This window comes from Podarcis liolepis, assembly GCF_965112155.1.
Source record: "Podarcis liolepis genome assembly, chromosome: 9".
Taxonomy (NCBI): domain Eukaryota; kingdom Metazoa; phylum Chordata; class Lepidosauria; order Squamata; family Lacertidae; genus Podarcis; species Podarcis liolepis.
In genome coordinates, this window is record NC_139564.1 from 14,861,702 (window position 1) to 14,886,291 (window position 24,590).

General features: G+C 44.2%; 1 protein-coding gene across 7 annotated transcripts in view; it reads left to right on the top strand.

The window, feature by feature from the left end:
- Nucleotides 1-24,590, top strand: part of ARHGAP24 (Rho GTPase activating protein 24) — a 408,313-nt gene that overhangs the window by 298,977 nt on the left and 84,746 nt on the right. The window contains exons 1-2 of one of the 7 annotated variants that reach the window (XM_083458719.1): nucleotides 14,424-15,456; nucleotides 15,599-16,238. The exons of the other annotated variants lie outside the window; for them this stretch is intronic. The gene's annotated coding sequence lies outside the window, so the exon portion shown is untranslated. Of the gene's footprint in view, nucleotides 1-14,423; nucleotides 15,457-15,598; nucleotides 16,239-24,590 lie in introns of those variants that run through there. 7 annotated transcript variants of the gene reach the window in all.

A 24,590-nucleotide genomic window follows, 5' to 3' on the forward strand; every position in this document is an offset into this window, starting at 1 on the left:
GAAGCAACTTTTCAAGCCAGCATGCAACTCAGGAGGGAGAGCAAACAAAAGTGCTCCTTCAGATTCCAGGCATGTTTTTTTATAGACTCCATACTGATAAGCACTTTCAGCTTCTCAACTGCAGTGGAGGGGAGCCACAAGAAACTGAATGAATGGGGGGGGGGAGTGTAGTTTGGACAGAAAGCTAAACCTCAGCCAGGAAGTGTAGGGAAGTCCTCACGCCCCACCAAAATAGGTCAGCATTTTAATATGTATTTCTTCTACTATACTCTTTTGTGTGTGTTCAACTTTGCCTAATATAAGCATAAAGGTAAAGGGACCCCTGACCATTAGGTCCAGTCGTGACCAACTCTGGGGTTGCAGCGCTCATCTCGCTTTATTGGCCGAGGGTGCCGGCGTACAGCTTCCGGGTCATGTGGCCAGCATGACTAAGCCACTTCTGGCGAACCAGAGCAGCGCACGGAAACACTGTTTACCTTCCTGCTGGAGCGGTACCTATTTATCTACTTGCACTTTGAGGTGCTTTTGAACTGCTAGGTTGGCAGGAGCAGGGACCGAGCAACAGGAGCTCACCCCGTCACAGGGATTTGAACTGCCGACCTTTTGATCAGCAAGTCCTAGGCTCTGTGGTTTAACCCACAGCGCCACCCATGTCCCTAATATAAGCATATTCTCAAGCAATTTCCCTAAATGTAATGCATTCTTGTTTGCTATTTACACTAGCATATGCATTTTATGTGCATTTCCGTTTAATCATGGGATCATAGTGCTGGAATGGACCCCCCCCCCAAAGAGTCATCTAGTTCAACCCCCTGCCATGCAGGAATCACAGCTAAAGCATCCATGACAGATGGCCATCCAGTCTCCATTTAAAAACCTCAAATGAAACATCCAATGATCTTATACACATTTTTTGCACACATTTTTTGGTTGGAGCTATATTGTAAAAATCAGGAATGTGTGAATTACGAAGGATAGCTCTGTTTCCATTCATCTATGCTTTGGTGAAGTTCAAATTTGACAGATGTGCATTAAAATATAAACCAAAGCTAATTTCTTCTCCATCGCTATTGAAGAGGACCTTAGAAGCATTCCCTTTGAAGTTAACCAGAGTAAGGTTACCAGATTTTTTTCAATGAATCCGGGGACACTTTTCAACTTCCTACTAAATAGATGGATGTTGTCAGGGGACTGATTTGTAAATCCGGGGACTGTCCCCGGGAAACAGGGACGCCTGGTAACCTTAAACCAGAGGCCTCCATTACGTCAAAATTCAGGAAACTGTGGTTGGTTTAAACTATGGTTAGCCAACAAACGAAACAATGGTTTGATCCTGACTCCTTTGATTTAACCAAAGTTTAAACCAAAGTTTCCACAGGTCTGGACACGAAACGGCTAGTTTAAAAGTGGTAGCGAAAAATTTCCAGTTCCCTATTTGTGGCTGTACTGCTAGAAATCACAACTGGGCACAGTGCTGCTTGTACTCAGCTCTTTCTTGCAGGTTTCCCACAGGCAACTGGTTGGCCACTGTAAGAACAGGATGCTGGGCTAGACGAGCCATTGGCTTGATCCAGCAGGCATCTTCTTAGTTAGGCATCTCTGAGTTAGGTTAGGCTACAAAACAGTGACTGACTGGAGTTTTGAACCTGGGACTCCCAGGACTTAGTCCGATGCTCGAACCACAACAATGCACTGACTCCTCCATTTGGATCCACAGAAGATGCCCTTTTCTAACTCTCCATCCCAGATCCTTTCCCCACCTCAATACAACACGGCGGGTGGCACTGTGGTATAAACCACTGAGTCCCTTGGACTTGCTGATCAGAAGGTTGGCGGTTTGAATCTCCATGACAGGGTGAGCTCCTGTTGCTGGGTCCCAGCTCCTGCCAACCTAGCAGTTTGAAAGCACATCAAAGTGCAAGTAGATAAATAAGTGCCACTCTGGTGGGAAGGTAAACGGCATTTCCGTGCACTCTGGCTTCCGCCAGGGTGTCCTGTTGCACCAGAAGCGGTTTAGTCATGCTGGCCACATGGCCTGGAAATCTGTCTGTGGACAAACGTCGGCTCCCTCAGCCTGAAAGCGAGATGAGCACCGCAACCTTATAGTCGCCTTTGACTGGACTTAACCGTCCAGGGGTCCTTTACCTTTTACCTTACAACACATAGCCCCCATGTTATTTTTTTTATTTTTTATTTTGTAATGAAAGAGAAAAATCTTGCAGGCTGCTGAGAGATTATAAAGCAAACTTGGCATAGATGGTGAGGAGCCGTATAACTTCTTGTTTCTCATGTGGCTCCTTACTGACCAGTATAGACTCCTCAAATAGAACACCTGGTAGCTAATTATTGTTCCTCCAGTTGCGTTTTCCTCCTGATCTTTTTAGGTGCAGATAATCTTTAATCTTGATGACATTCTGCTTGCGCTGCATTGGAAATGTGAATTCACGTGGGGTAATTTACCCTCGAGCTGAAAATCTGTTTTGGAATATACTGAGTGGATAATAGCTGACCTAAAATTCTATGAATTCTGCTTTTAATTTTCTCTCTTATGTGTTGTTAGAATACTGGGATTTATTTCATTTCATTAAAAAAAACTTTTATGGAAACATTCTTCACTGTATTTTCTAAAGATGTTGTTTATTAGTCATAGCAACTTGGTGTATTGGTCTTCTACGATATAAAATATGCTTATTCCAGACAAAAATGTGGTAACAACTTGTCATGTTTAGTAGTTCAAAGTCTGATACCTTTATTTTGCACATATGTTCAACATCATGGGGTTGCATCAGTGCATCTATTCTGAGGAAAAGTACATTATTGGATGCTGGCAGTATAACCTAGGAAGATCTCCCCCCCCCCAAAAAAAAACAACACACCCCAGGTTAATTAAATAATTTGTAGGTGCTTCATTAAAATGCTTCAAACAAATTATTGCTTCAGCTTTCATGCACTAATATTGTACACATCTTCATTCTGTAATTTATTCACATTCTTACACCTGCACTGCGCATATTTCCAAAATTTGCACCTAGTTGTGAATTCTGTAGCCATTGTTTGCTTTCGTGTCCTATCGGTCAGATTTCCAAACCCAAAATTTCCCCTCCACCAATATTTTGTATATAGGAGCTGAAAATTGCAGTTAGCAAAAGCACGGTCTGTTGATTGACTTATTACTCAACCTTTATTGTCTCTTGATTGACTGGGAAGCTGACACAGTGAATGGCTATTCATTGCATGCTTCACTTTGCCCCATGTAAAGGTTATCTTTTCTTGGCTGTTTCATGGTGCCTGCTCTTTAAGCACGTTTCCCAATAATATTAATTTTATGCGCACTTACTTTGTAGCAAACCCAACTGAACACATAAATGCCTTTGAGCATGCCTCTTGTACCTATGTGCTGTTGCACTCAGAGTAAGTCAAAAATTATAAGAAGTTGGGTTAATTATAAATAGCATGCATCTAAAGTGACCTATGGTGAGTTGGTGTTAGCAGAAACGGCCAAAGGCCTGGTGGAACAGCTCTGTCTTGCAGGCCCCGTGGAAAGATGTCAAGTCCCGCAGGGCCCTAGTCTCTTGTGACAGAGTGTTCCACCAGATCGGAGCCGCAGCCGAAAAAGCCCTGGCTCTGGTTGAGGCCAGCCTAACCTCTCTGTGGCCCGGGACTTCCAAAAGGTTTTTATTTGAAGACCGTAAGGTCCTCCGTGTTGCATTTGCACAAAGTTGGTGGGATATAAATATTTTACATCAGGGGCAACAACTTGCCCCCCACATTGAGGAGGTGCATTCAAGTGGCGTGTCACATGACACGTCTCAAGAGCCCAGGAGCTGGGATGAGTGAAGCACAGATCGCCCACGCTCATCCCAGCCGTGTGGAGGCTGGGACAAGTGCAGGTGATCTTTGCTTCACTCATCCCAGCTGCAGCCCAGCTCCCAGGCTACAGCTGGGATGAGCAAGCACATAGATCATCCTCTGCTTTTGTCCCAGCTGCCGCCTGGCTCCTGGGCTGCTGGGCAGAAGCTGGGGCTTGGGCATTGCCCCCTGCCAAAAATATTGGGGAAGCTGAAACCCCCTCCGCCCCATATACCTGGCACCACTGTTTTAAGGTAAAGATACCCCTGACCGTTGGGTCCAGTCACGGACGACTCTGGGGTTGCGCGCTCATCTCGCTCTATAGGCCAAGGGAGCCAGCATTTGTCCACAGACAGCTTCCGGGTCATGTGGCCAGCATGACTAAGCCGCTTCTGGCGAACCAGAGCAGTGCACGGAAACACCATTTAGCTTCCCGCCAGAGCGGTACCTATTTATCTACTTGCACTGCATGCTTTTGAACTGCTAGGTTGTCAGGAGCAGGGACTGAGCAACCCCGTCGCGGGGATTCGAACCACCAACCTTCTGATCGACAAGCTCTGGGCTCTGTGGTTTAGACCACAGCACCACCCTTGTCCCTACCACTGTTTTACATAAATTGAAATAAATATAAATTGTGTGTTTCTGCCTAGCTGAAATGTATCCCTGAATTCTGACAGTGCTTCTTGTCTGGATGGAGGAGAGAGGTGTTTGTGGGAGTGCTATGTAGAAAGTAATTCACTGTACAGTTGTTTGGGGTGGAAACCATTTTGTTCCCTGGCTCCACTGCTGGCATATGGCCCCCATAAGGTTATTTGGAAGGCAATGTGGCCCTCGGAATGAAAGGGACTCCCCACTCCTGGTATAAGGCCATCCCATGCAGCTTTTAAAATACAATGTGGAGTTGACAACATGGCGTGGAATTTTTTGGAAAGTTTGAAGAAAACAAGGCTTTTTGAGAACTTCATTAGAGAGAGAAGCAAAGCCCTGCCAGAGAAGTTAATGATACGTCAGGGGCAGTTACTCTTTCAGACCTGCTGTAAATTTTTGTTTGGCTTCTCAAGATTTTCTGTGTCTTTGCACATTCCTCGCTTGAGTTCACAGCAGAACACTGTCTGCCAAAACCTCCTTCCACCTTCCCATCATCTGCTGCCTCTTTTCTGTGAGCATTCGGTGTAAGGCAAAAAGAAAAAGAAAAAGGTCCAGAGGTTTGCCCTGGATAAGCATCAAACAGCCTCTTATCTGAAATGCATCCTCAGTCTCTTATGTCTAGACATCAGACAGGGAATCTCACAAAAACTGCTTATCCTAGGAAACAGGGGTGGGCTGAGTGGAATTAGAGTCGGAAGCGGAAGCAAGAGATAATGTGAAGTCTAGCTCTATCTGACATGGGCTTATGAAGATGGCTGTAAACGCAGACTGAATGGACAGCTACTTTGTCGGCCGCAAGAAAGGGAGGAGGGATGAATGCACACTGTTTTGCTAGGTTGGTTGGTTCACCAACATTGGTCAATGAGAGGGATTGCCCAAGTTACCCCTGGATCTCTGAGGAACATCTCAATGACCCCAGGATAATCTGATGGGCACAGTCATTACTAAGAGTAGACAAAGCAAACAAGAACATGGGAAGGAAGGAGCTGATGACAAAAGAGGAATGAGCTGCAGCCCAAATCGTACAAAATGAATCCAGGACATTTTGCTGCGTAGCCCATGAGCCCTGGAATTTGTCAAACTCACACAGTCAACGTGGAACGTTGTGGCGCTCAACTAGACTTAGATGGCCCATATTTTGATGTCAGATGCAAATGTGTAAATGAAAATAGGACAGCACCCAAAATGTATATGTTCCTGATGTGTTCAGAGATTACTGTTTTATTTATGTATTTATCCTAGGCGGTTTCTTTCCCTTTCAACAGTGCTGGGGACAGCTTCTCATTCAACTCACCTAAACAGTTTTGAAATGGAAAGGAATTTCCTCAATAAAGGGGAATTATCAAAATGTATCAGCAGCCTAGACACCCATGCAACTGCCCTTTTTAGTCTCTGGCTTTTTCCACAGCTGCTTTTGATGCTTTCTTCCATGTGCCCATGTGCATCTCTGTCCAGGGACACTGCTTGTTACGCTGTTGTGATCAACAAGAGTTAAACCAAAGCTGTTGTGTAAATGGGAGCTTTGTATTTGCATAACCTTTGGGCTCCCTTTGGGGAATTTCTGCTGGCATTTCCTGCGTTTTCCTCCCAAACTGAGGTTTGAGAGGGTTAATGGTTGTGCACAGGGCAGATGGGGTCACTGCACTGCTGGGGAATGTTTGCTGAATGTGATCTTGCGAGTTAATACACTTTCAGTGTTTCAGGCTGTCACTGATTAACTTTGTCACTGACTGATTATTTTTCACATCATCTGGCTCCCAAAAAAGAAACAGCAGCTCCGAGGAATCACCACCGCCAAGGGCATTGTGTAACTTCTCACCCGCTCTGTTCTGAATTAGATGCTACTGGAAGGACTGAATCTCTCCCACCAAATTCTTTCTAGTTCATCATATCTGTGATGAAATGTGGAGGGCTGTGTGTGTGTGTTCATTTTTAAAGGGCTGAGGTTGGGGTGGGGAATGTTAGAATTCCTGCTCCGTGATTGCAGTCATGGGATTTTTGTCTATCACATGACAGTATATGTTTTGACTCCACAAAGTGGGAAGTGACGGAGACAGGATGTTTGTATCACTGTGTTCTGTGAAGTGGGACTATTGTCCTTTGTTCTCTCTCTTTGCTGTCTGATGCTAGAGAGAGAGAGAGGGAGCCATGTTGCAGTGCTCCGTGTGTGTTTATATGTAAATAAAGTAGATTAGCCAAAATGCTGAGTTGCTGAGGTCTGTCACGTGAGATGAGCAAACTCTGCGGATCCCTAAGTGTGCCGGTGTCTGTTGGAATAGGTCGCTGTGATGTTCGGGCAGAAGAAAGCTTTTGAAGCTCCCGAACGGGGAGAGAACATGCCAGTCAGGCATGTGTCTCTATCAGGGTCCTACTTGAGTGTAGGCTGAACTCCTGACAATGGTTATGGGCTCAGAAATCAGGGCCACAGACCCAGTGCCACAGACCCAGTGCCTGTAGCACTCCAGATATCACTGGACTACAATTCCGATCATCCCTGACCATTGGTCATGTTGGCTGGGGTTGATGGGAATCCAGCAACATTTGAAGGGACACTGGTTCTCAGCTCCTGACTGTAAGACATAGATGCTTGTTGTCTGTAGATGTTTGCTATTAATGGTGTCATAGAACCTGGGTGTCAAAAGAGACAAAACTGGAAAAATGCCACCCAGCCTTTTTAGGATTGAGCGTAGAAATGTGCAAGGTTTGGAGTTACACCAATGTATCTGGTGGGAGAGAGAGACACCTTTCAAATGATGCACGCCTATGCATCTCCTTGCATCCCAGCAACCCCTATGATACCATGTGCTGAAGTGATTAATGTAAGATGCTAAATCAGCCACATTGTTAAGACGCGCATATCAATTCATAGGCAGGGATCCGGACAACTAATTCTGTGTTCCCAACAAGGCTTTGTGTTTCTCAAACATTAGCTCCCCCTGCTGCGTGGCCTACTGCTTTGAAAATAAATGCTGTCTGTATAGCACAGTAAGTGGGGCTTGCTGTTCAAAGCGGGAGAAAATGGCTTTTAAAACTCTTATCGAGCATCTCTAAGCCCTTGGGAAAGCCTAGAGTAGCTCTTTGGCTCCCAGTCATGCTTTTTAATAAGAAATCAATTGTCCCTGATAAGTTGACTATCATTTCTGATGAACTGTTCTCCTGCATAATTCAAGAGCATGCACATGGAGCCTGTGATGGTGGCTAAGGCTTGCATTTACTGTTCTAGTACTTTATCCCATTTTTTAAATTGAGATTGAACATATGAACAGCCATGCTAGATCACACCAGGGCTGTATCTAGTCCAGTCCCCTTTTCCCATATACGCTAATACAGGCATGGCCAAACTTGGCCCTCCAGCTGTTTTGGGACTACAACTCCCATCATCCCTAGCTAACAGGACCAGTGGTCAGGGATGATGGGAATTGTAGTCCCAAAACAGCTGGAGGGCCAAGTTTGGCCATGCCAGTGCTAATAGCAGGGTGTGAAGGCAATAGCCCTCCCCAGGTTGCTAGAGTGTAATATGGTGTGCTTTCCGCACATTGGTAGGGAAACCAAACCAATGTTTTTAGAACAGCTGCTAAACCTGCTGTCTGATTATAAATGTGTAACTGCTTTAACTATCTTGGTTAACCATTGAAGCTGCAAGGAACCATTCCTATTTTAGTCTTGCCAAGGGAGATCTTTTTGAGAAATCTCTAGGGATCGTTTCACACCATTGATTCTCTCCCTCTCATTGTGTGTGCCGATGTATCCCTGAATGGAGAAAAGGAGGCGCACACTTGTTTTGTGACGGCAACTGTTGGCAAAAGTGCAGCCACCACAGGGGTCAGAGGGAGGCTGATGGGTCATCGAGCGGGAAGGGATGTGCTTCGTCGCGCGATTGCAAGGAGGGATTTGGCAATGTGATCCAGCCCTGAGAGCATATACTCAAAACACAAAATCACTGTGTTTTGAGAGCTACACTAGATGCTGCTGTAATCATTCATTTAATTTGTTTCTCCTCCTGTGAAAGATATGGTGGAACTTGCTTGTGAGCTTCCCATAGGCACTGTGAGAACAGGATGTAGATGGGACATTTTCCTGATCCAACAGAATTCTTCTTGTGTTTGTTATTCCTGTCCTAAAGGTAAAAGGACCCCTGACTATTAAGTCCAGTCATGGATGACTCTGGGGTTGCGGCGCTCATCTCACTTTGTTGGCCGCGGGAGCCGGCGTACTGCTTCCAGGTCATGTGGCCAGCATGACTAAGCCGCTTCTGGTGAACCAGAGCAGCGCACAGAAACACCGTTTACCTTCCCAGCAGAGTGGTACCTATTTATCTACTTGCACTTTGACGTGCTTTCGAACTGCTAGGTTGGCAGGAGCAGGGACCGAGCAACAGGAGCTCACCCCATCGCGGGGATTCGAACCGCCAACCTTCTGATCAGGAAGCCCTAGGCTTTGTGGTTTAACCCACAGCACCACCCATGTCCTAGTACGCCACTGAATGCCAGCTTCTGGGTATCACAAGTGGGGAAAGTGCTGTTGAACTCAGGTTGAGCTTACTGGTTTCTCAAAGGTACCTGGTTGGCCACAGGATGCTAGACTAGACGGGCCATTGGCCTGATCTGCTGGTGCTCTTCTTAATGTTCATACATGCTTATGTAATGGCATGTTGGTTGCATCTTTCCCTCCCATGCCATCTTATGGGATCCCAGTGGCAGCAGGCCAGGCAAGGAAACACATGTGATCATGATGCCAAAACCGATGGGTGAGCTCTACTGGACAGTACAGAGTGAGAAGGGAGAACAGCATAAATGGCTGCCATTTTGCTGTTTCTACTTTTTAGTTCAGAATGTGCCTTTTGTGAAAGTTAATGTGGGTTGCAGGGGGCAGGACAGAAGCCACTGCTTGCTTACATACGGATTGCATTTGAACTACAGCTCCAGGATATGCAAAACCCGATTAAGTGCCTACTCACCCTCAAGTAGCCTTGAAATTGCTTTGGAAAACGTTTATCTCTGTTCTGGCCCCTCATGCAAATGTTCCTATTCATACTCAGCATTCCTGCAAACCTACCAAGCGGTTCAGGCACACTTGCTTTTAAGTCCGCTATGCTTGGTGGCTATGAATTTTGCTACAAATATGCACCTCAGATCTTTCCTTGAGAGTAATTGATACAGCCCCGCTATGTAATGCCTTCTCTTAACAGGTGGTGGAAAAAATAAAACAAATAAAAGCATGGCTGATCTGAGGTTTCTTCAGGAGAGTATTTACCTTTTCACATCAAACAAAAACTCAACAGGCACCTACAAGCTTAAGTAATAGAGACAAGCCTGTTGGTGCATGAACTGTAGTTGTCTAAACCTATGCATTTTATTTTCCTAGATTAAAAATAGAGACGTTGTCAAAAGTGAGCCATTTGCATCTCAGAAAACCTGAACTGAGGCACCAGAAGGGAGTCTGGTAGCAAGTGCAGCTGAAGGTTGTTCAATTGAAGTCTGTATATTGGCTTTCCTCTATTCTGTAATGGCAGAATGAATGATAGCAGGGGTGAAGGTGCTCAATGAGTTGGTGTTTGGAGGAATGTAGTTCGGGAGAGCACCAGATCAGAAAAAGAAACCTAGAGCAAGAGCCATTTTGGGTAAGAGTTTTATAAAGTAACTTTCCAGTCTTCGCTTTATGTGTTTGAGAAACAAAAGGAACTATAGTTTGAGTCAGAGACTGAGGCAGATTAAGGGAGACACTGAGAAAAGGGATCGGGGAGGCTCTGTGAAGTTATGGTGACTACTCATTCCTTAACCCTTTACATAAGTAAAACAAAGTAAAACTTTGACTAAAACAGATGTAGCAAATTTTTGTGCACTACAACGTATGCCGAGGGACGCGGGTAGCGCTGTGGGTTAAACCACAGAGCCTAGGACTTGCCGATCAGAAGGTCGCGGTTCGAATCCCTGCGAAGGGGTGAGCTCCCGTTGCTTGGTCCCTGCTCCTGCCAACCTAGCAGTTCGAAAGCACGTCAAAGTGCAAGTAGATAAATAGGTACCGCTCTGGCGGGAAGGTAAACTGTGTTTCTGTGCGCTGCTCTGGTTCACCAAAAGCGGCTTTGTCATGCTGGCCACATGACCCAGAAGCTGTACGCCGGCTCCCTCGGCCAAAAAAGCAATATGAGTGCCGCAACCCTAGAGTCGGCCATGACTGGACCTAATGGTCAGGGGTCTCTTTACCTTTACCTTTACAGCATATGCCATAATACATTTTAGTCTTTAAGGTGCCACAGGACCTCTTTGTTGTTTTTGCTGCAACTATAGCAAACACAGCTAGCACTATGGAAGTTGTTTGCAAATTTCCATAGGCGATCAAGCATCTTGCTACATAAGAAGAAACACACTATATATATATTATATGCGTGCAGGAACCACAAAACATTGGAACAGTCTATGGAATTCAGTGGTTTTCTGCACAGAGTGACTGAATCCCCATTTACTCAGATGAAAGAGGCTTGCAAATTTAGATAGGCAGGATGCAATTACCCAAGGCAGAATTTGTCCAAAGACTTGACAGTCACTGTCCACCTGGTTGTGAAAACTGACACGAGATCTTCAGTGACCAAGGCTGCAATCATAGGATGACTTAGGAGCTTGTAGTAGATGTCATCAAAGTGGCGAATTAGTTCAGTCAGCCCTGACTTAAAGGGAAGGGTGATGCTTTGTGAATGGCAAATGTGACTTGGGTGGCAGATTCCTTTGACTCCAGAGTATTCCTTTGGCTCTGGTTGTGAAATCCATCAAGTTTGGACTATAGCACCGCCTCGCAGAAAAGTCCACTGAATTACTAGTCCAAACTGCTACCACCCATCTGCCCCCAGATTCCTATTAAGCTGTCTGTGGCTAATGAAAGTGCTGAAGGAGTCAAAAAATGGGGTCCCCTTTCTTTCTGAAACCGTCCCCACCTGGAACCTAAAAGGGATTCAGCACTTGTTATAGGCAACCAAGGTCCAAATCTACTTGCAAACCTGCCATAGTTCATTCTATGACACTGTCATTCTATAAGAAGGACACTGACAAACTGGAACGTGTCCAGAGGAGGGCAACCAAAACGGTCAAAGGCCTGGAAACGATGCCTTATGAGGAACGGCTAAGGGAGCTGGGCATGTTTAGCCTGGAGAAGAGGAGGTTAAGGGGTGATATGATAGCCATGTTCAAATATATAAAAGGATGTCACATAGAGGAGGGAGAAAGGTTGTTTTCTGCTGCTCCAGAGAAGCGGACATGGAGCAATGGATCCAAACTACAAGAAAGAAGATTCCACCTAAACATTAGAAAGAACTTCCTGACAGTAAGAGCTGTTCGACAGTGGAATTTGCTGCCAAGGAGTGTGGTGGAGTCTCCTACTTTGGAGGTCTTTAAGCAGAGGCTTGACAACCATATGTCAGGAGTGCTCTGATGGTATTTCCTGCTTGGCAGGGGGTTGGACTCAATGGCCCTTGTGGTCTCTTCCAACTCTATGATTCTGATTCTATGATTCTTACAACAGTTTCTAATTCAGCGGAGTGCTATATGTCACGCTGAACAAAGGGTTGGAGTCTAACCCTGCTGGCTGCTCTGAGGCTGGATCCTGCCACTGTGCCCCTGGCAAAATGGAAGAAAAAACTATGGGTGCCCAAACACCCCGGAGTGCTACATGCAAAGAGACTGAGTGCTTGCAAAACCTCAAGTCTTTCTGTAAGTGCTTACAGAACTTTTTGTAGATGATAACACTCCTTCTTCATCCACCTGCTCCAACTCAAACAACTTACCTTGGAGCCAGGACAGGGAAGAGCGATCGGTGGCCCTCCAGATGTTGTTGGACATACTGGCTGGGGGTGAAGGGAGTTGGAATCTTGAACTGGGGGGGGGGGACTGGCAGGCCTTCTCCAACAGCTGGCAGATCGTTTTCTGCACCAAGAATCAAATTACCTCCTCCATCATCCCTGACAGCCCCATGCCCAGTGTGAAAACATCTTCCATCAAGGCCTCTGGAGCCACTAACACTTGGCTACGTCCCCTTCCCCAAGCAAGCCGTTGGTCCCCAGTGGCTAGGACAGTGGAAACCACAGTGGTCGATACTTATAGGTGTGAGGCAAAGAGGCTGCAAAGAGAGCTTTCTGTGCCTCATCTGCTCACAAGCATTTGAACAGCATCACCTGCTTTTCATTTGATCACTTAAGGCATCCCTAGAAGTAAACCCAAAGTCCTTGTAGAGCAGAGCCACTAGATGGAAGTAGAAACTAGAATGTCTTGATCTGCCAGTGCAAAAAGCAGAAACACCTCACCTCATGTAGTGGTTATTGCAGGTGCTTCTCCTCCCCACAAATCTGACAGGCCGCCCCCTAAAGCACTTGTATGTATTTCAGGCTGCATGAAAATCATATTAGTTTAAAAAATGTGATTAATACCCCCCACATGCACCTTAATGTGAGCTAGGAGAACAGCTGTTTCCTAAGAAGGTGTGTGACACTGCCCTAGGAACAACTCACCTTTCTGGCCCAAGAACATCTCTCAGGGCACCTAGACTGATCTTTGCAATGTCCGCTCAGACCGTAGCATGTTCCACCAGGCTCAGACAAATCCCCACATTACAGGCACAATCAGCTCCATTACAAATCAGCAGGGGATGGGTTTGGGGTTTCCTTGAAATAGATTGCACCCAATGTATTCAAGATCCAGGTATTAAACTGTCATCTGACACATACAAAAAATAGAATAAAAAATAAACCCTGCTTGTCATGTGGAGATAATAACTAAAGCATGAGGGCAGGCAAGCAGAGACAATTAATAGAAGCCCGTCAGATTATTGCTGGCAGGAGTTTGATGCCAGCTAAATAGAAGGAAATAACCCCGCAATCATGCTGCCATTTTCATTTTTTGCTCCTTCTGTAGACAGCTATCACTAGAACACGGCTGTTCAGATTTGTTCTCGTGCGTCAGTTAATCTTCCCCGTTGCATCATTCGGACAGAATTACGGCTAGGCTTGCAAGCCGCAGAAATTCAGATGTATCAGCTGCTGGTTCAGTGTTTCACATTAATGAACCACAGATACCTTAATGAGGATTTGTTGATGGTTGAGATTATTAGGAGCCCCTAACTGCCTTCCTTGTTAGACGTGGCATTCATTATAGGTTACCTCAGGGCAAAAGCAGCTCTCTCTCCATTGAACAGGTTTAGCTTGCTGGTGAGTCTAATGAGACGGCTGAAGTTCATTTAACAGTGTATGCTGTGGCCAGGGAGATGGGGGCTGGGGAGGCTGATTGTAGTCTCCGCTGGCAAAGTTCACCCGTTCAGAAAGATTATTCTGTAAAGAAAGGGCATTTCCTTACTTTCTGTCTTTAGCAGTGCTCTCTCTGTCTGCCACCTGAAATGCAATACAAATACTCACTAAGGGGATGACATTTTAAGTTAATCCATTTCAAATTGGTTCTTGCGCTGGAGTGCAAAGCAAAGTGCTTTTGGTATGATGGTGAAGAAGAATGCAGCGGCTGCTCTGTAACAGTTGAGTATCGTTTCCAAGTTCCCATCCTTAAGAAAGGAAGAGCCCAGTATCATATTCCGGCATTGCAAAAGCTGTTGGGAGTGGCAGAGCTGTACGCAAATGGCCTCTCAGAATTCTTCACCCTATTAGTAGGAAGAGGCATCAGAGAAACCATGCTTTCAGATCGGACCAGGAAGCAGAGAAATCCTCCAACATTTTCTCAGGGGTGGGGCTCACCATTACCAGTGGCAGTAAGACAGCTCCTCCTCATAATAAAGTTTTTCTCCTCCCCCCACCCGCTATAGTGGGAGCGGCCACAACAGTGTTGGCATCCTGGCCATGATTTTGTATCCCCCACAATGCCTTGGGCTCTGCATCATTCCAGGGCATTGTTGGGTGGAGATGGTGGCCACCACAGAAATAATGGCGGAGGCTGTTTGGGGGGGGTCTGCAAAGTGGTCTTCTTTGGGGCAGGGGGCGGTGTCAGAAGTTTTCTCAGAAAAATATATTTTGAGAAATTTCAGCTCAGCTCTAGGTAGACTATATCCATACAGCGTTATATGGTAGCATTAAGCTTCATGGTGCAAAGCTGAAAAATATAGAATAGCCATGCCTTGAGTCAGCTGAGTAGGACATGAGCATTTAAATTGCTGCTTTTCTTTATGGAAATGGAGTGAGAGCCAAACCTTATCACCACTATTTGTGAACACCTGTTTGTTACATTCATATTTTACATTCTTTACACTTTATTTCCCAAACCCTGCCCTTTTATTATAAAAAGTACACGGCTTACATAAAATCAGTATAGCAAGGCAAGGTAGTTATGAGCAGAACTGTGGGGTGGGAAACAGAGACAAACTAAGAAGTAAACCCAAACAGCAGGCTCAGTCGAATTCTAAGAAGCTGTGTTAGTGAGTATTGTGGCTTTCATATGGTTGCTTAAATAAAATATGATACACTTGGTGAGGCAGTCCAAAGTGCTTCTTTTGTATCAGGTTTTTATTCTGCTGCAGTGCCTCCACCACCCACAGCAATTCGAGAGGCTAGCCAGGATTTTTATTTAGGTATCGCAATGGGTGCTGCTTCCCTTCATTGTATTTCTTTCTTCACGATGAACATGTGATGTGATTCCCTCCAGGGACTGAATTGAAATTACCAGGGTTCCCCCACTTTCCCTCCCTTCCATTAAGACACTTAGGAGAGACTGCAGCCTTCATATTTTCCAAGATGGTTGTGCCATCAAATGTATGGATCTCTTAAGTCAGAGTGCTTCTATTTGGAATGAGCGGCATGAAAGAACAGCAAACATTAGGGAGGTCAACAAAAGCAACTCTTCTCGCTAAAGCAGGTTGATGTAATTTCCGTTTCTTTCTAAATTACTTTTTTGTTGTTCATAAGTTGAAAATAACGGGAACGCACTCTTATCCGAGGAACATGCACTGGGAACTGTAATGGCACTAACAGCAGTGCCAGCTAATCTAAAGTTACCAGATTTTTTTCAATGAATCAGGGGACACTTTTCAACTTCAATAGGAATGCTAGGATTTTGTATGCGGACTGATTTGTAAATCTGGGGACTGTCCCTGGGAAACAGGGATGTCTGGTAACCTTAAGCTAATCTTCCTGTGGTGGTATGCTTCCCAACATCTTCCAATCAGTTCACGTCTTAGCAGACATTAGCAGAGGAAACATAATAAGAAGCTACTGGATCAGGCCAGTGGCCCATTTAGTCGAGCAACCTTTTCTCACAGTGGCCAACCAGATTCCCACCTTCTGTAGTTTCTGGCAACTGGTATTCAGAAGCACACTACAGTGGTACCTCAGGTTACATACGCTTCAGGTTACATACGCTTCAGGTTACAGACTCTGCTAACCCAGAAATAGTGCTTCAGGTTAAGAACTTTGCTTCAGGATGAGAACAGAAATTGTGCTCCGGCGGCGTGGCAGCAGCAGGAGGCCCCATTAGCTAAAGTGGTGCTTCAGGTTAAGAACAGTTTCAGGTTAAGAACAGACCTCCAGAACGAATTAAGTACTTAACCCGAGGTACCACTGTACCTCGGATAGTGGAGGGGAGGACATAGACATCAGGGCTAGTAGCCATCAATAGACTTATCCTCCGTGACTTTGTCAAATTCATCCAAGTTAGTGGCCTTCATTACATCTTGTGGAATATCCTGGCATTGGTAAGCTACAGTAGATTATTGTAATGTATACCTTAAAGGTAAAGGTAAAGGACCCCTGACAGTTAAGTCCAGTCGCGAATGACTCTGGGGTGCTTTACTGGCCAAGGGAGCCGATGTCTGTCTGCAGACAGTTTTTCCAGGTCATGTGGTCAGCATGACTAAGCCGTTTCTGGCGAAACCAGAGCAGTGCACGGAAACGTCGTTTACCTTCCCGCCGGAGCGGTACCTATTTATCTACTTGCACTTTGATGTGTTTTCGAACTGCTAGGTTGGCAGGAGTGGGGACCGAGCAACAGGAGCTCACCCCGTCACGGAGATTCGAACCGCCGACCTTCCGATCGGCAAGCCCTAGGCTCAGTGGTTTAGACCACAGCACCACCCACATCCCTATAAATGTGTACCTTACGTGAATTTATAGCATAAATGGCTTTTTAAAATTTAACATTGGAGAGCTCCCCAGCACTGAGAGACAGAAGCGCACATATATGGTTGACTGCAGTATTCGTCAATTAACTGGGGAATGGATAATGCTGTTGCCTCCTCCTTGTGAACTTCATATGCGCTTGGGTGACGACTATTAGAAGACAGAATGCTGAAAAAGATGGCTGGTTAATTGGATCCAGTATGACAATTCTCACATTCTCTCCCGGTAGGGTTCTTTTGTCATAATGAGCTACTGGTGGGTTACTAGAGCACAGAGCGGTACTTTTGCTTGCTAAGGGGAAGTCCTTGAGAGAGACATTGGGGGAACAGGCTCAGACCTCTGTTTTTGCATGTGAACACTCAAAGATGCTTCTTAAATGCACTGATTGAAATCACAGCCATCCTGACCAGCCAGGGCTATGTGCTGGTTTTCTCTGCTTCACTGGCAACACGCCACTGTGAGATTTTAACAGGCATAAGGGGTAAATAACACAATGAATCTGACGATGATAAGTGTCATGGTTAAGCTGTGTACCTGTCTTGGCTCAATGTATTACCTGTCATCGCAGATTTAGATGTGATTCAGTTTAATGGATCTCCAAATAACTGACTCCATTTGAAAATGATGTGCAGATATTACATCCGTTGTTGACGGCACCAGCAACACAGGTGAGAACGCTGTTGTGATTGCTTGCTCAGTCCCACCATAATCTCAAAGCTGTTAACCTAACTGTGCAAGAGTATGTTCTGGCCAACCTGCTCAAGGTGGGCAACCACATTTTTGTATAGGGCATCTGTGGTATTAAAATGCAGCTTGAGTTCTGCAAAGATCAAAATGTCCAGGACTTCCAAAACACAATGGTCTGTGGGTTGTTAAAAGTGTGCAAAGGGCAGAGATGCATAAAATAAAATAAAATGCACGTTCATTGGTGCAGGGAAGCGTCCCAAGACAGCAAACAGGGGATGTGCTTAGGTCTTGTTGATCCATGAAAAAAGAAAACCATTTGGTGAGAAATAGTCTGGAACAAACAGCAAAAGCTGGTCTGGAGAAGTAAGAGGACAAATAGTCTGGTATGCACAGTGAGTTGCTATGACTGAGCTTTGAACGGTGGAAGAGCAATTCCTAACTGAGACCACGCTTTGGACAAAGATGTGCACGAGTTTGATTGGCGGGAACAGGGTGCACAAAATAGGTGGCTACTCTCCACTTTGAATTTGGGTGCCTACCAATCCTGGGAAAATGCTTGGTGTTTGAAATGCCATTGTGTGGGGGGACGGGGACACATTAGAACGGTTTTCTCACATCCTTCATGAACTGGATTCCATTTGCATCCTGAGATGCATGCAGCTTACAGTCTTGGATGCCGCTGCATGTGTTTTGTGGGATTCAACCTGTGTTAGATGGCAGACAGGGAGCCTAATACCGTTTCCCCACTGAAAATACCCCTGCAAAGATATTTTCCCGCAAAGAATTTGTTTACTGCATGTATCCGGTTGGAGAAGGGGAATAACAGCTGGGAAACAATTTTCAGTGGGGAGACAATGCAAGGAGGAAAAGAACCCCCTCCCCATTCACCGTCTGGATGGTGGGGGGAGGGGTGGCTTCCAATTGGGGCAAGGAGTCACAGAATGCTAAGCATCATTTGGGCCCCATCTGCACTATACATTTACAGCAGTATCGTACCACTTTAAACAGTCATGGTTTCACCCTCCATAGGATCCTGGGAGCTGTAGTTTAAGGGTGCTTAGAGTTGTCAGGAGACCCCACTACCTCTCACAGAAATACAATTCCCATAGTTCCCTGTGCAGAAGGATTGGTTGTTAAACCGCTCTGCTGCAACACATAGGTTGGCCCTAAGAGGAGCCGGGGAGAAGATAAGGCAGTGATAAATTCCACCATGTAGTTCCCTCCCTAAGCCTGGCTTTGACTCTATTTATCATTGTGTTGCTTTTATTAGTGTCTTGTTAGCTGCCCCCATCCCTCCCTCAAGTGCAGAAGCTCAACTAACTCATCTGTAGTTAGTTTACAAAGACTTTTATGAATTGGTATAGGCACGGGGCACCTGACCTGGGCAGAATTATGGTCCAGCAGGAAAGCTCAGAAGCCATGGATTATATATGGTGTGTTGTATTGCCAGAAAGACTTGTGCATTAATCCCGAATCAGTGCCGCGGTAATGGAGTAGCATGGTAAAACAATATTCCTAAAAGTGGGGGGGGGGGAGGAATGGATACCTTGCTTTTTTATATAAGATAAACTCAAAGCAGCTTATGGAGACTTTTATAACGTTCATGAAACACAGCAATTAAAAGAATTAGTAAAATGAATATGTTTAAATGTATGTACCGCCCTATACCCACAGGTTTCAGGGAGGTTCACAAGTTAAAGTTACAATATCAAAAGACAAAATAGATAATCAAAATATAAACAGAAACAGCTGAATAACCCCCCAATCACATAAAAACAGTTAAAAAAATAAAAATAAAAAGCACAATTAAAAAGCAGTCTAAAAGAAAGTAAATAGCATTCTCTTCTGGGCAACAGCAGTCCTTTTGTAGTCTGCCAGGCCCTTCCCTAGGCCTGATGGAGAGAGGCAAGAGCAGCAATGTAATTTAGTTAGCTGCTAGGACAGTAGGGATAACAAGCCCCAGGTACAGCAATGGGATAAATTGGGCGTTAAAGGCAGGGGTGGATGAGAAATTTGATTTTGTTTGCATTTTAATGACGAATGACCTAATTTATACTTCTCAAAACCAATAGGCAAACTGACACACGGTTATACTTTGAAAGCCACCCTTCTCTGAATTTTGCAAAACAGCTATCCAACTCAACAATACATACAGTAATGCATATTTCAAGGCAAAAAGGTGAACCTACTTAATTTACATGTTCCGAAACCATACACGGGTGGAAAAACAGCCATTGTTTGAAATTTACAGTTATCTGAATTTTGCAATGCAGTTCTCCAGTCAAGGAAAGTGTTCAAAAATGCACATACAAGGGTAAAGCCCACATAAAAATGCACGTTTTGTTGAAAATAACATACCAAAAATGCATTATATTAGGAGAAATTGCTTGCAAAAAATGTCTGCATTAATCAAAATTGCATACAAAAATGTGTTTACTAGGGCAATGGCTGGCACACATGCCAGCATTTAAGGGATGGAGCTAGACCATGTGTTTCTCAACAGCCTCTTTATGTATTCAATCCCCTATGAATGGCAATGCCTAAATAGGGTTCAAATCTGTAACAATTATTACATGCTTAATTGCATGATATATGGTATTTTAATTTTGGGAGGCAGCCAAAACGACATGAATATTTGCAGAACAGATCAATTATTTAGTTATCAGAAAAGGTGAAAAGAAGAAGCTACGAATCAAGGGAATGCATTTCCATAACTACTGGGAGTAAGAGAGTCATTCCATTAGTAACTGTTTGCAAAAGAAAGAGGGTTTAATTAGTTTAATTAGCACTGGAGCTAGTCCAGTGCAGCCACGAACTCATGTTCCGCAGTCGAAATGACTTCTCTGGAAGCACAGAAATGCTCACCATAGCACCAGTTCAGATTTAGCTGATTAAACACTCTTGCTTCCATACCATACGGATTATTACTCCCAGTTGACTGCAGACCCTTTGTGTCACAGTCATTTTTCTCAATGCTAATCACAGTGTGAATTATGCTTACCTTCTTTGCAGCTGTAAGACGCAAAGGGCATGGAATGCTCCCCCCCCCCCAAGATCTGGGTATGGCAAGATAGGGCCACACAGTGTTATACTGGTGTTTATAGTCATGCTAGCTCTGTTTGAGTGTTTAAGCCCACATGATTCCACCTGCACAAGGGGGAGAGTAGAGGCATAGTCACTGCCTCACTCGCTCCAGCACATCCATGATAGCCCAGTCTTGTTGTCTTCTACATGTTGGTTGAGAAGATCTGAGAAATGATATACAGTCGTACCTTGGTTGCTGAACGCCTTGGAACTCGTACGTTTTGGCTCCCGAACAACCGAAAACTGGAAGTGAGTATTCCGCTTTTCAAACGATTTTTGGAAGCTGCACGTCCGGCGCAGCTTCTGCAGCTCCTGATTGGCTGCAGGAATGTCCTGCAGCCAATTGGAAGCTATGTCTTGGTTCTTGAACAGTTCCGGAAGTCGAATGGACTCCCAGAACACATTTTGTTTGAGAACCAAGGTACAACTGTACAATGAATTGGAAAGGATGTTCAAAGTAACTTTTGTAAAACAAAAACAAAAAAAACCCAGAAGTTTGTCTTTGGGGAATTTTAGGGACAGAACTACCTAAATTTTATAGAAATTTATTTATGTATGCTACTTGCCCAAAAGTGGAAAGAAGCAGAAGTCCCAGCAAAGAAAGAATGGATACAAAAACTTATGGAAAATGCAGAAATGGCAAAACTTACTGGAAGAATAAGAAATCAAGATAACAAACTTTTTTTTATAAAAGAATGGAAATGGTTTATTGAATATTTACAGATAAATTGCAAACAGATGAAAACGTTGGAAGTGTCATAACCTTCAGTTTCATAAAAGTATATATTTAAAGTAGATAATTAAATGAGCAGATTAAATGAATTTGGATATGCAGAAGATATTAAAAAAATAAATTTAAGGAACCGCAGAAAGAGGGGGAAGGAAGTTAATCTTTGAAATGTTAAATTGATTGTAAAACTAACAAAATGTATAAACTTGAAAAGTATAAAAAAAATTTAAAAAGAGAGGAGGTCTTTGAATGTTTAAATGTTGGGTTTTGTTTTTATTGTTTGTGAAATATTAATAAATATCATTTAAAAAATAAAAATAAAAAAGAGAGAAGGTCTGACACAGGGAGCTTGCTCTAGCATGGCAAGCACTCCATCTGGTTTAGCAAACCCTCCAACATTTTGGCAATGAAAACAGGGACGCCCTATTCCATCATCATCATCATCATCATCATCATATCCCACCCATCTGACTGGGTTGCCCTAGCCACTCTGGGCGGTTTCCAACATATATAAAAACATAATAAAACACTCAACATTTTAAAAAACCTTCCTTATACAGGGCTGCCTTAAGATGTCTTCTAAACGTAATACAAAAGGTGGCGCTGTGGTCTAAACCACTGAGCCTCTTGGGCTTGCTGATTGGAAGGTCGGCGGTTCGAATCCCTGCAACAGGGTGAGCTTCTGTTGCTCTGTCCCAGCTCCCACCAACTTAGCAGTTCAAAAGCCCGCCAGCGCAAGTAGATAAATAGGTACCAATGTGGCAGGAAGGTAAACGGTGTTTCTGTGCACTCTGGTTTCCATCCCGGTGTCCCAGTTGTGCCAGAAGTGGTTTAGTCATGCTGACCACTTGACCCAGAAACCTGTCTGTGGACAAATGCCAGTTCAACTCGGCCTGAAAGCGAGATGAGCACCAAAACCCCATAGTTGCCTTTGACTGGACTTAACCGTCCAGGGGTCCTTTACCTTTTACCTTTACTAAACATAATACAGTTACTTCTTTCATTGGCTGAGGAGTTGCATAACTCAATCCTCTCCAACATTTCTCCAGTGAAAATAGGGGCGTCCTAAGGAAAAGCGGGACATTCAGATATCACATCAGAAACCAGGACAGCTTCTGTAAATCTGGAACTGTCTCTGGAAAATAAGGACACTTGGAGGGTCTGGTTTCAAATAGTGGTCCTGCCGGGTTCAAAATCTTGTATGGGAGCCTACCCACAAAAAGCCTTCATAGCTACCTCTCCAATGTACAATATTGTGTACAGTTCTTATGGCCTCACCTCAGAAATGGTATTGTAGAGCAGGAAAAAGGCTATTGTAGAGGCTCAGAAAGGGGAACTGAAATGATTGAGGGGATGGAAAAACTCATGTGTGGGAAGGTTACAACAACTGAGAAGTTTTGTTTTGAAAAAGGTGAGCAAGAGGAGACAAGAGGTCTTTTCAAGACAGCATCTCCACAGGTCCTGAACAGTACTGCTGAAATTAAAAATAAACACTGCCAGAAATGGTAGCCATAAAATGACAAATCTGCCTTCTGCGTTGTGGATAGATATACATAGCTGTGTATATTTAAATGCATTATCAGTAACAACAGTTCAAACACTTTAATTATCAAATAGATTTGAACTACCAGAAAATTAGTTACAAGTAAAAACGTATTAGCAGAAGCTTTTAGCTAATTAGCAGGTATATTAGTGAAACCTGCATTCTCTTGGCAAACAAGGAGAATAAGGGGATTAACAGCAATTATAAATTACTTCACCAACTTTGTTTCCCTGGGGATAAACTGTGATTTTGTTTTGTTTTGTTTTGTTTTAAAGGGTTCCTAGTCCCAAACTGGCCCTTATGTGCTTTATAAGATCAAAGTTCTGGCATGAGATCCAAATGGAATTGAAAGTTAACCTGGGAAAAAATGTGATTTGGGTTTAGAATAACTGAGACATGGGGAAATCAACAGTCTTGCACATCTAAAACAACCTTTTGGGTTATTCTCTCTTCGCTGAAACCCTTAGTTTGCATCAGCTTTTGCTGCAATCCTAGCCTTCCTCACCTTTTAATTATTATTAACACTTTTATTAAAGTTTATAGGATCGAATACATTTGGACTAACCTACAACATAGTATTAAAATTCAGTAAAACATTTAAAACACATTTTCAGCTTCTATCACCTTCTTGTAAGTAATTTATTACAAGCCCATAACTTTAGAGACGTTCTCAAGGAGATAGTATGTTTGCAAATCAAAAGATACCAGAAAATATTCCAGTGGGGTGAGGGGTCTTTTTGGGGGGGGTGTGTTCTTTTGTGTGTCTGGGGGACCGTCCCCATTTAAGAATGTATTTATTTTTAATTGTGCTCCAGAAATACTCCTGGCCTTTTCAGGGCTCCATCCCTCTGTCTTTGCCTTTCATTTATAAGGGCAAATTGCTGGCATTTGGGCCCCTGCTGAACTTATGAAATGTTTCTTGAATATTTTCTGCATGCTTAACACCTTGACTTTTTAATGCGCTTGTGGGCTCTGTTTTTTGGCACAATGCCTTCTCAAGTTGCCTGCTCTGAAAGGACATCACTTTCTCCTTTCTGATGATAGCACAGTTGCAGTCTGGAACATGTCATCATCTGCAAGGGCAGGATATCGGGGGAACAGATGTGTTCATCGCGGACATGGTCTGAAGCCACACAATGCTGTCGCTTTGCCGAAGCGAAACAAGTCTGGGTCTGATATGTGGGCTGCTGCTTGGAAACCCCAGGGATGAATCCCACAGCATGAAGTTGTTATTATTAGTTTATGCAGGTGGAACTCTGCCACAAAATATACGTGGGGTGGGAACCTCCAAAGCGCTTCCTTCTCGTGCAGTAGGGTGCCCAGGCTGAGTGAATAGGTTGTCACCGGTCTGTCAAAGAGAAAGAGAACAGGTGGACACTAGCTGGCAAGAGAGTGAATGAATAGAGCCTTTAAATATTTATACTTCTGGCTCTGCCTTCATATTTGAGCCACTCTATCCCATTTCCTCTTCTGTCATGTTTTTGGTCTCCCCTCCTATCAAGTTCAGTCAACATGCCCAGGTCATTGAGCATTGGGTTCCTACTGGGCTAGCTTTTATGCATCATCATCATCAACAACCTTTTATTCGACCGTCAGTCAGAAAAAAGTACATTTGTCAATACACAGTTAAAAGCTCCAGGAAGATTTTAGAACTTAGCCAACACTAAAATGGGCTAAACAGATAGCCCCGTATCAATACAATCAATTAAAGCCTTGCGACGCTTAAAAGCTAAAAAAAGAAACTTGGCCACCAAGGAAGGTATAGCTCTAGTGACGTTATTCAGCAAGTGTAAAACCTGGTTTTCTCCGGATAGGAAGCTAGATTGACATAGGAGTGGGTCTATAAAATTTTGTCCACGCTCTGCATAAGAAGGGCAAGTCAAGAGAATGTGTTCTTTGGACTCAACCACACCCATGGCACAATGACAGGTTCTCTGGGCGTATGGTACTCCCCT